General features: G+C 32.4%; 1 protein-coding gene across 5 annotated transcripts in view; it reads right to left on the minus strand.

The window, feature by feature from the left end:
• The window catches only part of LOC118199192 (Krueppel-like factor 7), a 129,413-nt gene that overhangs the window by 38,562 nt on the left and 71,945 nt on the right, over positions 1-18,906 (minus strand). For 2 of the 5 annotated variants that reach the window (XM_085825075.1, XM_085825074.1), the window contains exon 2: positions 5,018-5,120. The exons of 2 other annotated variants lie outside the window; for them this stretch is intronic. The gene's annotated coding sequence lies outside the window, so the exon portion shown is untranslated. Of the gene's footprint in view, positions 1-5,017; positions 5,178-18,906 lie in introns of those variants that run through there. One more of the 5 variants, XM_035370998.2, reaches the window with a different exon arrangement.

Below are 18,906 nucleotides of genomic sequence, written 5' to 3' on the forward strand. Positions count from 1 at the left end.
CTTTTCTTAACAGAAGCGGCCCACAAAAATTTTGATTTTGGAAACATAGAAATTTTATTTTGAATTATTATCATCTTTTCTTTTAATGCGCTTAACAGTCGGTATTATTTAAAAATTTCTTTTGTTTATAAAAAAAGTTTCAAATACGTATGCTGTAATTATAATAAAGTATCTGCACATAATTAAAACTGCTGCATCTAAGAAGGTGGTGGAGTTGGTGCTCAAACTGACTTAATTCAGATTCTACTAAGTTTCAAATGTAAATAAATTGCATCTTCGTTAGGCTTAGTACCACTTAAATTGTTACTAATTCTGCAACTATTGCATGCAGATCGACTAAATGTATAACCTTAACCAGAACATAAGAACAACATAATTCAATCACTTTTAAAGAAAAAATTGTACAATCTACCAACATACAAGACAAAAAACAGCTTACCCAGCCGGGTAACAGAGTGAATATACATACATACATATATATGTGTGTTACGGTGAATTTGGAGAATGTTGACTTTCCCCGATGAATGTCAACATTCACATAGTCGCTTGGTGTATGTCTGAAAGATTTTCCAAATACTCTTATTTATGACTTACACCGGTAAGAATATTATATTTTCTTCTCCGTAATTCAGTCACGAAAAAACTCACTTGAGACTTAAAATAAGAACTTAGAACATAAACTTGAAATACACAGTACATTCAAAATGAGAATGGAAAATAAGTTAAAAACTTACTAAATTATGCGATTCAAATCTTATTTATTGCAACAACTTAAACTATTATGACACTTTGAATTGCGCAAGAGGTCCTTGCTTTTACAACTGCATTTATTTGTGGAACACTTCCTTTGCAATGACAGCATGTACATATACTCCTCTCTTTTCTACCTATACCACAACATATCTGTGATTGTCGACATACACCGGTGAGGGTCCGAATGTACAAAAATGTAGAGCAATATTTGATCGTTCACCGACGTATTTAGTGAATGTTGACATTCTCCGTTGAAAGTCGACATTCTCCAATTTCGGTCTTTCATGGTAACATATGCATAAGAAGTTTGGTGCGGCCGACTGCAACCAAAAAGGGAGGTATGCAACTACGTGTTATAAAGCAGTCTCATTTACAAAATTCCAATGTTCTTGAGGTTACGCGTTTTCGAGTTAAATGTGAGATACAAAGATATTTCCGCATTCATTTTACAATCCTTTTTGGAAAAAAAATGTCCCTTATTATTCTGTCCGTACGTAAAGATGTCAAGCAAACACATCATTCGAATGGATTCGAAAGAGGTCAAAATGGATATTTTCGTTGAAATACGATACTTGAAATTTTCGCTATTACAGTACTTCCTTTACTTCGTTATGTGTAATGTGTATACAAACCAGTTTCCCTTAGAAATTCCTCCCCTTAGGCAGGTGATAGAAAATGTTTTAATATGTGTAAGTCACCGGAAATAGCTATTTTTATTTTATACCAAAATTTAAAGAGTTAGCCATTTAAATCTTCGAGAAAGTATCAAATTTGATAAAGAAAATTGTAACCAACTTAAATTATTTCTCTTACCGAAGTGTAGTTACGTTTAAATTAATGTAAAATAACACGAACCTTTTTTGCCTAGCACGTTTTTATTCATTAGCATTTTCTGTCACTACTTTTAAGTATTACTTTAATTGACAGAGATCTGTAAAATTAATTCCAATATTTTTCTACACGTGCTTCACCCCTTTGTCCCCGAAAAATAAGTCGTTGGGAACAGAATGCCAATTGTAGACTTTTCCAAAGTATTAATTATTCTCAAGTAATAAATTTTCCTAAATTAATAATTTTATTGAAATAAGTAATTACATTAATTAAATCAAATAATTACTTTAATTTATCAACAATAAGAGTATCTAATTCCATATAAAAATGTTTTTGATAAATTGTATTTCAACGTTTCCTTTCATTCAGCTTTTGCTTAGAATCAAAATCTTATTCTTGATACTAAAATTAAGGATTCGGGTCTTATAACATGGTACTCAAAAGTATTATTTAAATTCTTTATTACTTGGACGAATACAAAAGTATTTCAAAAGCATCAGAATTTTATATTAGTAAATGAATTAGAAAATAAAAAATTTTGTAACAGAATTAGTTTTCTTTTAATTGTTTTTCATAATATTGAGAAGTGTTCAGTAATGCCTATTAATAATTTTAACAGATTCTAATTTTCATTTCATATTATCTTTCTCTAGGAATATACGACTACACACCGATCATAATTTGGAACCTGGAAGCATTTTTAAATGGCGAAATTATTTTGAGCGTTTTCTAAGGGCGGGAAAAAATAGGATTTTCGGAACAAAATATTTAAAATAAAAATTAATTTTGAGAAGGAGTGCACATTTTTTATTCAAATTCACTAGGAAAAATAACAGACGACATTAAAAATAATCTCATGTTACACTTTTATATAAAGGAACAAAGAGGATTTATATTTTTATACTGGAACAAAGCGAAAAATTTTACAAAACATAATAACTACTTAAGAAATGTGTATAAAAAGAATTGTCGTTTAGGAAAAAATCTTGAAGATTATCAATAAGGAATTTCATTAATTCAGACGTATTTAATACTAATGAATAATAACAAATGTTTAGTGATCAAGGAGAATATACTGCCTGCTAATTAAACTTCCCAAATTCTAAAATTCATTTAAAAATCAATGAGATGAAGCAACGTTTTGAAAACAATCATATTTACCATTCAATTTATGGTTTTAGTGACTATTTCAATTCTATACAGTTACTGGATAACTCATACCTACTACCAATCACACAATGCATTTCATTGACAAGGATGGATAGATTAGTTGTTTGATTACTTAAATATTGCTTACTCTTGTGGCTTACTTGTGCAAGGGAAAGGCTACCACACTGAAGATATTTTAAAGAAGACTAGCCTATATTCACATTAAACACGGGAAAAACCACAGAAACTCTATAAAGGCAGGCCGTTCAGCAGAACCTGAACACGGGATGAACAACTAATATTCAGCAGTACTTTCAATGGAATCTCTGTTCACTGAGTAGAAAACTACGGTGCCAATATCTAGATTTCAATAATCTTCCATTTGATTTTCTAAAATCCGAAACTATTTATATTGTCTTCAGACTCAAATCTAAATCGCATCTAGGGTATATAAAGAGTGAATATACTATGTAAGTGCATAGTATAAAAATACACTCTATACGTGTTAACATATACTAGTTCCTTAAACCGTAAAGAGCATTTCGATTTTTATACTAGAAAATAATCTTTCAATATTTAACGAAAAGGTAAATTAATGCCACTATTGAAATTTGATTACTTTGTAAATGCAGGAAAATCAGTTTAGAGGAAGCCATAGTAGGATTTTAAAGTGAATTAATGAAATTTAGAAAGAATAACCAATATAATAATTTTCAAATGCGATTATTTGGCAAAATCTGAAAGCATTTATTTAGATTAAGGCACCTAAACATTATGATGAATTTTCAAACAATGTCAGTATTAGGAAAGTTCTCTGAAGAATTCTCGATTTTAAATTCGTTACTAATTATAACTACATTTTATAAATTTAAGATTAATTCTTAAAATTAATTGCGCCATTATCTCTAAAATACAATTGTTATCAGTAAAATAAAAGATATTTTATCAAGTAAATTCTGGACAACTAATCAGCATCTTCAAGAATGATTGATAAAATATGATCAAATTTTATAGCAAAAACTTTTGTCACTTAGAAAATTTCTCAAATTTAAAGGAAAATTGAATCGTATTTATAATGTTTGTATTACATTTAACATTTACGTTTCCGATGGTATTCATGTATTAAATACATAAAAGGCTCAATTTTGTCATCCATTTCTTTATATGTGATAACTGATTTCGTAAGACCTGTCATCAACTGTTCAATGATGAATTACTCAGTGTATTTCATGACAATTTTATTTGAGACCGAGAAGTTTCATAGACTTTCAAGAAAGAATATTAAAACATTGAATTTTCTACGATTTCACATGGCAATAATAACACATAAAAAGTTTAATTTTGTCATCCATTTCTTTATGGATGACAACTGATTTCGTAAGACCCGTCATCATCTGTTCAATGATGAATTATATTACAACTATGAATTATATTTCAAGACAATTTTATTTGAGACCGAGAAGTTTCATAGACTTTCAAGAAAGAATATTAAAACATTGAAGTTTCTACGATTTCACATGGCAATAATACATAAAAAGTTTAATTTTGTCATCTATTTCTTTATGGATGACAACTGATTTCGTATGACCCTTCATCATCTGTTCAATGATGAATTATATTACAATTATGAATTATATTTCAAGACAATTTTATTTGAGACCGAGAAGTTTCATAGACTTTCAAGAAAGAATATTAAAACATTGAAGTTTCTACCATTTCACATGGCAATAATACATAAAAAGTTTAATTTTGTCATCTATTTCTTTATGGATGACAACTGATTTCGTAAGACCCTTCATCATCTGTTCAATGATGAATTATATTACAATTATGAATTATATTACAATTATGAATTATATTACAATTATGAATTATATTTCAAGACAATTTTATTTGAGACCGAGAAGTTTAATAGGATTTCAAGGAAGAATGTTAAAACTCAGAAGTTTCTACGATTTCATACGACAAGAATAAAACAACTGGCTTAAATTGACACATTTTTTTTTGCCATTTTAGTAGCACCATTCACCATTTATTTCCGAAACAGTATAAGTATTATTTGCCTAATATATGAATTTAAAATATGAAGGTATAAAATTAAATGTCGAATCAATAAATAAAATATTCTATTGCTAGAGTAAATTCCTTCATTTTTCAAAGCGATAATTCTAAGGTAAAAATTTTACAATTCTAAGGCGTTAATATTCGTACTGTAACATTCGCACGCAAATGTACTTACATAAAGAATTATAAAATATAACAACTGATTTAATAAACTACTTACAGCAGATCAGCCTGCAAGGTAGCATTTCCTAAACATCAAACCCAGATGTTAATTTTTGTTTATACAGTGAAGAAATCGTAGTTTCTAAGACAGCAGAAACCATCTGCAAATAAAAAATTATGCCTTAGATACACAAAACTTAATATGAAATATCTAATCAGTTGATGAATACCAAAACAATAGATTCTTTCAGAGTACTTGAATACACTCGAAATTATTGTATGAAGCTTATCAATATATAACGCTGGTATTTTTTTGATAAAACACCTCGCCTCAATGTCGGCCTAACAATGAAAGACTTGCCGATAACAGTTTTGTTATCGACCGTCAAATGAGAGGACCGTGTCGAGATAGCCATAGAATCTAATAAATAACCTCACATATCTATTATAAAATTCAATCGATGAGAACTAGAACAAAAGGTATTGTTAGTAAAAAGTCCCGGCTACCAAATTCCAGGCCTGTGCGGGTACGAAGTATGAGCAATTCTTATTGGTTTGGAGCTATCACGAAACTGGTCAGAGTACGGAAAGTCATTTTTATGACATGAATTACTTTCTTGGCCCTTTAGTAAGCAAGAACTTGCAATCTTCTACCTAGATGCCTTGACCAAGTTAACCGTTAGGCAATATACCCTCGGTTTCGAATACCTGAGGCTCAGTTAAGAATGGAAAGGCAGGAACGATTCCAACAGCAATTTCACAGCTCTTTTGTGGCAATCAATAAATTTCCACTTACGCAAAACTGCTACAAGACGCAGGCTAACAAAGCGGCCACGGATGCCAGGCTTACAGAGGCACTATATATATAATTAGTATATGCTGTTTACCAAGTGTTTAATACAATAATAAATGACGTCAAAGACGCCATCTGCCGAGAGTGAAAGTGTTTTTGCTCGGCACTGAACGCAGAAAAGTTATGCCAAAAATATCATTACATGATAAGAGTACGACGCAGGTGAAACAATTTTTACCCAAGGTTCTGAGCTTATACATCAAAAATTAATAACTTTTTAAGTAGTGATATGGGATATAGTCAAAGTGATATGGGAATGAATATGACGAAAATTTTAAGATTTCATAATTTTTTCTCGCTGATATAAGCAACACTCTCTATACATGAATATCCTACGAATGTATGCAACAGCGTCAAGAAGGTTTTTAAAAACGTGTTTTAAAATAAAGAATTATTAAGGTTTTCTTTTAATTTCCTGCAAAAATAATTGTAATTTTTCTAACAGCAGATAAGAAGGCATATTAAAATATTCTAACACAGTTATGAGTTTTTCATTAAAGATGAAAATACAAACACAATGATAATTCTGCTGAGTTAATTAAAATCGATGTATACGAGTACAAATTTAATTTCGATTAAATAGGCTATCTGCCGAAAAGCAAAAGTTGCCTTTATTAAGATTTGAAATTTAGTTTTGTTTGTTTAATATGGTAAAAGCACGCGAGGGTTTTCTACCTGAGAGAAGAGATAGTTTCTTAGAGCATAGATACCAAACAGTTTTCGTTATAAATATAAAGAAAAGTGGCTGGTACGTATTCTATGTTGAAGAAACCAACGAAAATGCCCATGCAGGTAACCGATTTGGAACTCAAGTTGAATTACCAGCCTTCAGTAATTTTTATCGCTCAACAACTAGTGAGCCTGTATTTTTTAAGGCCTTTCTCACTTAAATATTTACGATACACACGTGAATTACTTATGGCACACAAATGTATATGGTTTGGTTTTGGTTTATTAGAATAAGGCAAAGCACTCGAGGGCTATCTGCCTTAAGGGAGGGATGCCTTCGTGGAGGACGTTTTAAGGGAAACTGACTCGTATGCACGTTACACATGGGAAACCCACGAGAACACCCATACAGCCAGCCCGTTCGCGGGATTCGAATCTCGGACCGAACTACCAGTGTTCAGCGACGTTACCGCTCGGCCGCTGGTGGGTCCACCACATGTATATGATATATGTGAAAATTACCGGAACACAATATCTACAACCCGAATACTGAACTTGGGATGAAGTCGTGGCATTAGCCACTCGGTCGTTTGGTTCGAAGAGTACAGAAACCGTAGAAGACATGTTTAATATTTTTACAGAATCTAATGTAGTTATAGTTCACTCATCATCGTAAAACTGTAAAGAAATGTTTTTAAGTATTCCTCCTCTCACGTAAACACTGTCATTCTTCCTCAGAAAATGTTCCGACTTTTTTTTTATTTGTGTGACATGCAATATTTTAAAAATGAGTTAAAAAGCGCGAAACTGCAACAAGATTTTACCAAAACATAAAATAAACAGACATATCACAGCAAACTGACAAATTCCCCCTTTTTTGTTTTATCCCAAAAAAGCCATTAATCTTGAAATATGATTTTGCGTTGCTTCACTTTTCTTTCGAATCTGTTGTCATTCGGAAAAACTGTTTTTCATGCATTACCTGGAAGTTCGAATTCTGAATTTTTTATTTCATATTCTGTTAAACATTCATTAAATGTTAACTCAACGACTTGTAGCTTTCAACTCAACAATTTCAAAGCGAGCAATGGCAACACAGTACGAAAAAAAATATCTTCAGCGCGCGAGACTGTATATCCGAAATTCTAAAGATATGCTGTTTTTAAACATTTAGTGACTTTTCAACTGAATGTTATGTGGCGCGAGTCCGAAGAACATATTTAATTAATGAAGTTAAGGGTACTATTCGGTTTCGAGGGCCGTAAAAAAATTGCAGCGAAAATGTACGCGCAAAAGAGTCAAATCTAGCAAACGCGCCCATTTAACAGCGCGCCAAATCTAGCGTACGCGCTGATTTCAGATTGCGTAAGTTTATATAGTTCTATACTTCTTAAGACGCCATTGAAATACTAGTTTAATTTTTAAATCCTTTTTTGACATCCTAAGGATTTAAACAAATTGGGAATTGCCCATGACGAAAACTCGGCAATAGAATTTTGGGTAAAGTGCAGAATCACCCACTCCTTGATGCGTTTTTAAGAATTGCACATACTCGGCATCCATGTGCACATCGACCTATTTTCACTTTAAAAAAAATACCAGAATTGCACAAAAATAGCACTGCGCACACCCTTGACTTTATGTACACATCGACCTATTTTCACTTAAAAAGTAAAAGAAAATTGACAAAAATCCACTTGTTTTTACACTTGTAAAAAGCGGCAAACAAATAAGTGAGCGATTCTGCACTTTACCGAGAATATTTTCAAAGAAAAGGCATCATTCATTATAGAAAATTACGTTTGAACAACCAACGAGATGAAATTATGCTTTAGCGATAAGCCGGTAGCGAAATAGCGATGCAGGCATCCATTCAGTTACGTTTAGCAATTTTTATATAAATTATAATAATGATCTGAAATAGTTATTTACTCTTATGCTTCCATTCAGTCATGTTTAGCCTTTTTCATATAAATTATAATAATAAAAAAGTATTATATGAAATTAACCTTTCATCTAAATTAAAACATCAATCTTAAATAGTTATTTACTATTATACTTCCTTTCTTGCCGCAGTTATTTTTGGCAGCACTGGCATCAACGATAGTTTGGCGATTTTTTACGGTCCTCGAAACCGAATAGTTATCAAGTTAAGAAAGTAAACGTTAGCAATAAGCAGGAAAAAAAAGTTTTGTAAAGACGTTTTAGTAAGAAAACTGAACATTGATATGATGAACTGAGAAAAGACAAAAAAAAAAAAAAAAAAAAGTTATGCGAACACTTAACACTGAACCGGGGGTTCTAAACGTATACTACTATACTGCCTTAAATTTTTTTCTAATTTTGCTGTTGAATTGTATATGGCGTAAGTGAAAAGAAAATGCTTATAACGAAGCCGAAAAAAAGGGAGCGTTTGCAGCAGCAGATTAGTAGAATACGCGCTCAGCGAAAGCGTAAAAAATACTTAACAAACCCTTTTGGACGATCTTCTAAATCAGAGTCCTTTCAGATTTTTATCTTATTTTATTTTTAACCCAAAGCGTTAGCTCCGAAGGGCTATTAGTCTGGAAACGGGATTTTGCGTTTAATCACTGTAAACGGCCGAATCACTTTTCAAATTGTTGCCACCAAATACTACCGCCCTGTATTATTTTAAAAGAAATTAAATAAAGGAGAATGTGCATGAATGTAGGTATGTTTCTCTTATTGTGAAAAAACGAAGGCACCTAGAACCATCAAATTTTGAACAACGTAAACACTTCCACCCGAAGATGGACACCTGGATGTCTGAATTCTGTGTTTGTTTTATTACCTATTTCACATTTTGTAAAACATTAAAAAATTTTTGATTGACAATATAAGCGATTTCAAAGCAAGCAGTGGCAACACTATACGAAGAAAAAACATTATCTCTAGCGCGCGAGACTATCTGTCGGAAATTTTAAAGATAAGATGTTTTAAAATATTTTTAGCCTAAGGGACATTAGCCCAAATGCTCTCGGGTCGTGTATGTGCGTAAATGGGGGAGGAACGCCATTCAGGTGCAACATAAAATCAAAATCTTTCGTCCTCCCCTCAAATTATCCAAAAATTGAACAACAGAATACCAGATTAAACGTTACATCTTCTCGTAAGACTTCTAAACCCTTAAAAATCTTTCCATTTTGATACAGATGTGCACTTCAATAACGTAAAATTCAATTCAACAGCAAAGTAATTAGATATTTAAAAACAGCCCATCTTTAGAACTTTCGATTGACAGTCTCGCGCACCGGAGACAAAAATGTTTTATTCACTGCAGTGTTGCCACTGCTCGCTTTGAAATTGTTGAGTTTTTAATCAAAAATTCTTTAGAGTTTTATAAAAATATGAAACATACAACAAAACAAATTCCAAATTCGGGCTGTCAAGTACTCATGTTTGGGTGGAGAACTATGTTATTCAAATTTGATGACTCTAAGTGCTGTTTTTTCGACCAATGGGAGGACACATACATTCATGTAGATTCGTCATTAACTAGTTTCTTTAAATACAATACAGAGCGATAATGTTTCGTGGGAACAATTTGAAAAGTGATACAGCCGTTTATATCGAGTCAAGGCAAAACTCTGTTTTGAGACTAAAGCCCATCTAAATAAGTGTTATTTAAATTTGGAAGCATTATTTATAATTTATTACTTCTGCTGGCACTATTTCATAAATCATTTTAATGCGCAAAGCTAATAAATGACCTTAATGTTGTTATCTTGGCCATATTAGGTGGAATAAAGTTGCCAGAGCCTACTCCGAAGAGAGGTTATACTTCTCTTTTCCACCCCCAAGGAGGGGATCCGGAGATCTTCCACTTCTCTTCTCTTGAACCAGTCCACACGAGAGGACTTTCCACTCGCCGCATATTTAGAGTGCCGCACCGGCACAATACATTTACAAACATCCATGTCTTCTCCGAGATTCGAACCCGGTCCCTTCGGTACCGCAGTAAGCTCCCCTAACCACTATAGCGTCTGGGCGACAATGACCTTAATTTAATATCTAATTTACCAGACATAAAGAGGAATTTTCACTGAATCCCAGTCTGCTGATGAAAATAAGAAAATGTAAGCCATCTTCAATCCCACGATGTTTAAAAATCTATTAAAATAAAGCTATTCGAATGAAAACCGTGAGAGATTCTCAAATTCACTTCCAGACCTCAAAAAAAAAAAAAAAAAAAAAAAAATGCCAGAGGTTGGTTTAGAAATAAGAATTTCATTTACTGGAATTAGTATTTGTAATTTATAGACCCAACGTTTTCGGCATTACAGTATGTATAATTTTTATATTCACTAAACACTATTTCCACAGATTTCTCTTACAATAAACAGACGATTTTTTAAAATCAGTTTGCTTATTATTAAAGTTCTTAAATGATCTTATGACTGATGGTTAAAACGGTATTATTAAAATACATTGTTAAACTTATCAAAAGAATCCTCTTAAATTATAAGATAAAATTTTAGATAAACTTTCTTATAAAAATTTTAATTTTAATTCTAGGCTATTTTTTTCATAAACCTGTGTGGATGCTCTGAAGGCATATTCAAATAACCTAACCTCACCTCAATTTTACTGTATTCTATGAAATTACTGTATTCCATTCTTTGTTTTGTTTCTATAAATTGGTTAATGTTTACATTGTCGATTTTCTAAACTCAGGTAACCTCTCAAGGTATTATAGAAATCAAGAAACATTCCTAGAAATTTAAATGAAATCTAAGAAAGAAAAAGTCTAAAACTGGGATTTATTTGAATATGGCAAAGCATCTGAGGGCTATTTGCCTAAGGAAAGGAATGCCTTCATAGAGGTTAGGTTATTTAATTACGGCAAAGCCTCGAGGGCTATCTGCCTAAGGGGAGCGATTCCTTCGTGGAGGATTTTCTAAGGGAAACTGGCTCGTATACATGTCACATACGGGAAAAACCACGAAAACACCCATGCAGCCAGCCCGTTCGCGGGATTCGAACCTCGGACCGAACTACCAGGGTTCAGCGACTTCTACTACTCGGCCGCTGGTGGGCGCCTTCATAGAGGACTATGGTAAAACTGGCACCTTTTCGCCTTACTCATAAGAAAACAGCCAAGAAGACAGCCGTTTGCCAGAGATCGAACCTGGGCCGAACTTGCAGCATTCAACTGTCTTAATCACTCGGCCGTGGATGTAGCCTGTATATCTAAGCAAACCTGCAGTAAATATAAAAAGCAACTTTTTTTCACAATATCCTTTATAAGGTGCCGTCAGCTTTCCCAGTTCGATACAGCTTCACTGTATTTTCCCTCAAATAATTTACGGAAGTACAGTACATTTGCAATTCATTTAATATATTCATAATATAGCTCAAAATCAGACTGAAAAAGCACTGAATGTAAACTTAGTCAACTACGGCAAAGCTAATATGCCTAAGAAGAAGGATATATTTGCTCGAATTCAAACCGAGTCGAGCTAAAATGTAGAATATTTTTCATTCGTTAAACAGCTTTGATAGCTCCGTTGTCAGTTTTTAACAATGAAGAAGTTATTACGATTGCACCAGGAAATTTCAAAAATTGATGTATTTTTCTGGAAAGATACAGCGTACAGCGTGTGCGACGTTTGAAAGAATGATTGTGCAAGAATATTGCAAAAATAGATCTCCGAGTTCTCCAAAAGATCTTCCGATTCTCTGGTCATAATTTTTTGAAAGATCTAGGAAAGCAAGCTTTAAGTGATAAAGAATACTTTCTCCCAAAGATAAAATTTTTTTATCACTTACAAGATAAAGAAATACTTTCAGAATCAGAATTTTACACAACTCGGTTCACGTATCGCTGCAAACTCGAATTCCACGAATGGCATACCTAAAGCCTACAGGTAGCCAACTAGAACTTCGTTAATGATAACAAAGAAATGGTAGTGTTATCTATATGAAGAGCTTAATTAACCATTAAGAAAAATAAGCGCATACTTAGGGCATCCATGAAAAGGGACACCACAGAAAGGTTATTAATAACCCAAAGGGTTTCAGTAAAGGGTTACAGAAGATTTCCATTGCCGGTTTTACCACGGAATGGATCAGATAAACAACGAATGAGAAAGAAGAAATGGAAGAAAAATAGAAGTAAACGTGTGTGGGGTCATCAGAATCATTTAAATACTTAAAATTTCTCAAAGTATTAATCCGGTTCTTGTCTATATACCTAAGAAGGATATACAGGAAGGTTACCATAAAAGATCTTTTCAAAAGAAACTGGCCTGTTTCACGCTACACATAGAAAAACACAAAACCCACTCGTAACGAGCCTGTTTCCAGGGAACTCTAACCATGTTTCTCATAGGATCTTACCCATTCAGCCAGTTAGGGACACGTGACCATTTCTGCGGCTCCTGAGGGTTTAAGTCTGTTATTATTGCCTTGGATCTTCTGGTACATATATAGTTTTATACTTCTAGTATCTAAGATCATATTTCAAGAACAGGGCCGGCGGCAGAGCTGGTTCGACAAGTGATGCTGTACCGAACGGCAGAATTTAGCAGTGGCTAAATTTTTTTAATCTAGCAGGGTATCAGGCAGCAGAATTTAGGATACGTTACAATATTTAGAATTACAGAGGGTGTTTACACATTTTTAGAACGACTTCGATAAAAAGCAAATGTTTTAGATTAAAAATTTCTGGTAGCAGCTTATTATTTGAAACAAGGAGGTTAGAACAGATTGCGTAAACATCACGTTGTAAAAATGAAGCTCAGGAAATGTCGACAACTTGACCTCACGACTTATCGTGACGAATATTATATTTTTTTCTCCGTAATTCATTCGCGAAAAAACGCACTTGAAACTCAGAATAAGAACTTAAGAATATAAGAACTTAAAACACACAGTACATTCAAAATGAGAAAGGAAAATAATAGAAGTTATAAACTTACCAAATTATGTGATTCAAATCTTATTTATTGCAACAACTTAAACTATTATGACACTTTGAATTGCACAAGAGGCCCTTGCTTTTACAACTGCATTTATTTTTGGAACACTTCCTTTTAGAATGGCAGCGTGTACATATACTTCTCTCTTTTCGACCTACACCAGAGCATATCTGTGATTGCCGACATACACCGGTGAGGGTCCGAATGTACAAGAATGTAAAGAAATATTCGATCTTTCACCGACGTATTTGGTGAATGTTGACATTCTCCAGTTTCGGTCTTTCACGGTAACATAGCTACCATTTAAACATTTTCACGTGCCTAAGATTTTATTAAATTTGAAAGTAATTTGAAATCCTTGCGATTTTTCTGTGTACTGATTAGAAATCATTTATGTTAAGTATTAAAATTAGAATGGAAGACTTATAAATATTCAATTATAAAAGCTGACATATAAACAATAGAGTAGAATGTAAGCAAAACCAACCAGGAGCTCACCTATGGCAGAGGACCATGATAAATCGTGACGTCATACCGTCACGTTACATGGCTTCATTTTCACTGCACGGAACATACGGAGGCTTCTCCTCCATTTATTCTAACCTCATTGATTTGAAATAAGAAAAATAGTCCACTTCTTTTAAATCTGTACTTTTTTTCAAAATGTCGCATGTAAACAAACTCATTTGGAGGGCATGTTTTTGCGCTTTCCGAAGACAAATAATTCATCTTCCATAATTGAAAAAAGGTTTGAAATGCATGGCATTAAAATTTCGAAGTGCAAAATAGACAACATTATTCTTCGGAGATGGGAAAACTGTCAATCATTACTTCTACATGGAAAGAAGACTCCAAACGAATACTCGAAAAAGGTATATACTGTGTTTAAATTATTGGTAACAAGAGAAAATCTGCTGGCTACATTTGTAGTAACAAATAAATAAAATAAAAACCTAGATTTACAACTAAGAAAAGCTGAAAAACATAATGTTCACCTTTTGTCGAAGTGTGTGGCACAACGCAGAACAATCTGTAGAACTCTGAAAACTATTTAGCACAATATATATGGAAATATATTGTGACCCTTGATAAAGCATGGATTAACCTAAAAAACAGCAGCAAAAAAAAAAAAAAAAAAAGGGTGGATCTATTTGTTAACGAAAACAAAGAGAAAAATATACAAATCTAATTTCATCAAAGCAGAGAAAATTTCAGTAAAGAGTTTATGATTAATGTAGAATTCTCTTACAATGTGAAATTAAAAATAGGAATAAGAAAAAGTGTTAAAATCAACACAAGATACTATCAGGAGATAGTTTTACATCCGATATTTACAGAAGAAATTCCATTTTTTTATATCAATGAAGTGAAAAAAGTGAAACTTCATCAACACAAAGCAACAAGTACTTCTAAAAGTACCACTGCATTCCTTGAAAAAATGAAAAATGATACATTTATTGCATATAATATACACTTTTTCAACGTATTCCTCCGAAGTCCCCATAGATTTCACCTATGAAGGTCTCTTGAAAAGAAACTTTCTAAACGCAAACCCGCCACCATCATGGATTCCGGAAACTAGTGAAAGAGGAATGGAAATCAATAATTCCTGAAAATTTTCATGAAATTCTGTCATGGAAATCAATAACCCCTGAAAATTTTCATGAAATTCTGTCATGGAAATCAATAACCCCTGAAAGTTTTCATGAAATTCTGTCATGGAAATCAATAACCCCTGAAAATTTCCATGAAGTTCTGTCATGGAAATCATGATGCAGACTTATAGTTCGGAAAAAAAAATCGCTCTGATCGAATATTTAAAAAATAATCTTTTCATTTTAAACTCTAATTAAATGGCCCCAAAATCGTTCTAATGTGTGAACACTTTCAGAATTCCCGACCAACTGTCGAAAAGGTCTGAATTAAATGAGAGAAACCCAGGGGTCCAAAAGTTATTTTTAAGCACAGCACGATTTGTATTTATGAGAATAATTTTTCAAATAAATTTAAAATATTCTGCCAGCATCTCCGAAATTTACGGTAAAGAATTTTATTGAAACAAATTAATAAAACATTACACATCGTTAGATAATTTACTAAGGTAAAAAAATGTTATTCCCTTTTTCTTACGGTAGATTGCTTTTGTACAAAGCCAAGGAAAAACGCTTCGTATTTACGTTAAACACGAAACTGAAACATTCATTTTAGTGGTTACAGCCGAAAACATCGCGGCGAAAACATCGCAGACGAAAACGTCGCGGAGAAAACAACGCAAGGCGAAACGTCGTGCTACAAAACATCGTGGGAGAAAACATCGCAAAGAGAAAACATCGCAGTTCTAAAACATCGTGGTACAAAACATCGTCGTCGAAAATAAAGCGGTTCAAAAATTTCGTAGTTTAAAAACATAGTCGTCGAAAATATCGCGGTAAAAAATAAAGTATCTACAAATCATCGCATGACGATAACTTCGTAGACACGCTTTTTTCAGGCTTTGATAACTGTAAATGGATATTCCCGTAATGATTTGTGTGGGCAAGATGGAAAGAGGGATAATTTTTACTTTCATATTTTTATTAATCAATAAATTTTTGATGAGAAAATAAAAAGGAAACTTAAGCACAGAAAATTAATGCAACTTATACCACTTAATAGAATTTTAAACCGACATAGTTAACTAACAAAGGCCATTAATAAATAATTTTTGTATAAAGTTTTTACTGGCAATTTTTCATGAGAAGTATAATCTATAAGTTGCATTTAATTTTCTATGCTTAAATTTCCTTCTTACTTTTTCAGCAAAAATGTATTAGTTAATAAAAAATATTAAAGTAAAAATTATCCTTCTTTACATCTTGCGCTCACAAATCATTATGGGAAAATCCATTTACAATTATTAAAACCTGAAAAAGCATGTCTGCGATGTTATCGTCATGCGATGATTTGTAGATACTTTATTTTTTACCACGATATTTTCGACGACGATGTATTTAAACTGCGAAGTTTTTGAACCGCTTTATTTTCGACGACGATATTTTGTACCGCGATGTTTTCTCTTTGCGATGTTTTCTCCCACGATGTTTTGTAGCACAACGTTTTCGCCTTGCGTTGTTTTCTCCGCGACGTTTTCGTCCGCGATGTTATCGGCGGACACCATTTTAGTATCAGAAATCGAACTGAAAGTGAAACCGCAATATTTCGTGACCACTGAGTAATTAACAGCGAAAGAATGGTCTCCATCAGTCTAAATTTTACACTCTTAAATATACGAATCTAAAATTTAATTTTATTCTCGGTTTTTCCTCCGAGAATTTTTAGTTTCTAGAATGTGTTTAGCATGTATTTCGAGTTGAGTTCGAAAGGGTTGGCTTTATGAAACTTGTGTATTTCACATATAACGTGCTTGCCACTAAGTTTCTTCCCTTAGAAAGCTCTGAACTAATCCCACTTTGATTGTCCACATTATCACATAATTTGAACAAACCAAGTGTATGCCGGATTATAATATTTGCCGATTTTTTAAAGAACAGATTTGATGATGTTCAGGCAAAAAATAAAAGGTATTGCCACTTGACGTAAAAATATGTTTGAGAAACGTATTTGAAGATTCGAAAAGTATCCTAACAGGCAGCTACAATTAAGACTTTTCTTAATTAATTCAAAAATTACTTTCTTACCAATTCAATAATTCTTCACTAATTTCAACAATTAAGACTTTCTTAAAATGAAATAACCTCATAGCTTTTTTTTTTTTTTTTTTTTTTTTGCTACATTTATCTTTATTATTTTGAACAGCTCATTTTAAATAAATGTTTTTTAAATTTAAGTTGCTTTTCAAAATTTAAAAATTAATTTATGGTAATTAATCTTGTCTTGATTTAATCTCGCTTTTTTTAAATATTTAACATTTTGCAATTTTAATGCTTGGTTTTGTTTATTTTACTTATGACAAAGCACTCTAAGGCTATCTGCCGAATAATCTCTTAGAAGTGTTAGATTGTAATATAAAGCTCATATTGCAGTATTTTTGTATGTAATATTTAAATTTTCATCCATAGATCAGCTATAGTTTATAAAATTGTATGAAAAAGAGAAACACAAATCGCCGCTGAAAGTTCACATTTATAGGTAGCTTAAAGAAATAATCAGAACTACTAAGTTTCCATTATTTATTAAAAAGATAATTATGGATAAAATTATTTATTCATTACCAAAATTATCATTTGCTGATAACACCACAATCAGATTATCAGAGTTTAATCTAGATCAGATTAAAATTCGATCAGAATGCATTGAAAATGATAGTATGCAATTTGAATCACATTTTAAAGAATGATCAGATACTGAGCACTTGCATTGCTGTATTTATGTATTTCGATACGGGAAAATTTGTATAATCAAATTGGAAAAATTCACGAGGATTATCACCTTTAAAAAAATGTCTTTATAAAGAGTTAAAAAAAAACTGGCTTCTACACACGTTACATGCGACGAAAACAATGAAGACGCTTCTTTTTGCCATCGACAGAACAGCTCGCCCCAGCCCAGTGGGTTAGGTGCTCTTCAGACTGTTGTCTTGTCGACGGAATTTTTTTATATTTATTTATTTATTTATTTGAGCTTAATACTGTGTTCTCTGAGAATTGACTCCATTAAGTAAGGAATACTGAAAGAAGGACCAGAACATGGAAAGAAAATGCATGGTGGGGAATAAGAGGGAAACTTTTCACTATTATGGTACACGAACATAATAAGGACAGGATATAGACACAGGTAAAGATTAAATCTGAACAAATACATTACAAATAATGAAATACGTTAAATGAGCGCTGGGATTGCCCATAATAGTAAACATTATTTACAATAAAACAACAAGACATTAAGTAAATTAATATATGTACAGAACTATGAAGACACTCATGATGCCAGGCTTCCCGCTGAGATTCGAAGACTGGCAGAAACTACCAGTGTTTAACAGTATTTTTATTTAAGCCAGTTTGGTCTGTGGGAACAAACTTGGTTATTTTTGTTTGTTCCTTGCATTTTATGGACTATGTGGTGCATATGTGCTTGGGCGAAATGAGTCGTGAAGAAGTTTTGAAATTTTTAAAGACAGATCAGTATACAAAGAAATTTTGACTTCTAAGTTAAGATGTAAAAATTTTGACTTTTCCCAAACTGTGAAGTTGTATGTGCAGTTACATGTGAAGTAACTTCATAAAGTTACGTATATAAAATTATATGTGAAGTACCAGTGTTTGAAATAATTCACAATAATTTAATTTTTCTGACTTAAATTCTTAGCTTTTTCATATGGAACACAGACTTAAAAACTAACCCCTTTTAGCTTCAGATTGTACGTTCTAGTTTTACTAGTTTTACACATTATTTCACACATATTTATTAAACATAAATAAATTGTATTAAAAATTTCACAGAGCATTTTGGAGAGATCTAACCTTTTAACTGTCATGCCCGAGATTT

Source organism: Stegodyphus dumicola, chromosome 10, assembly GCF_044657685.1.
Source record: "Stegodyphus dumicola isolate Sdum_Otavi_A_Nest chromosome 10, ASM4465768v1".
Taxonomy (NCBI): domain Eukaryota; kingdom Metazoa; phylum Arthropoda; class Arachnida; order Araneae; family Eresidae; genus Stegodyphus; species Stegodyphus dumicola.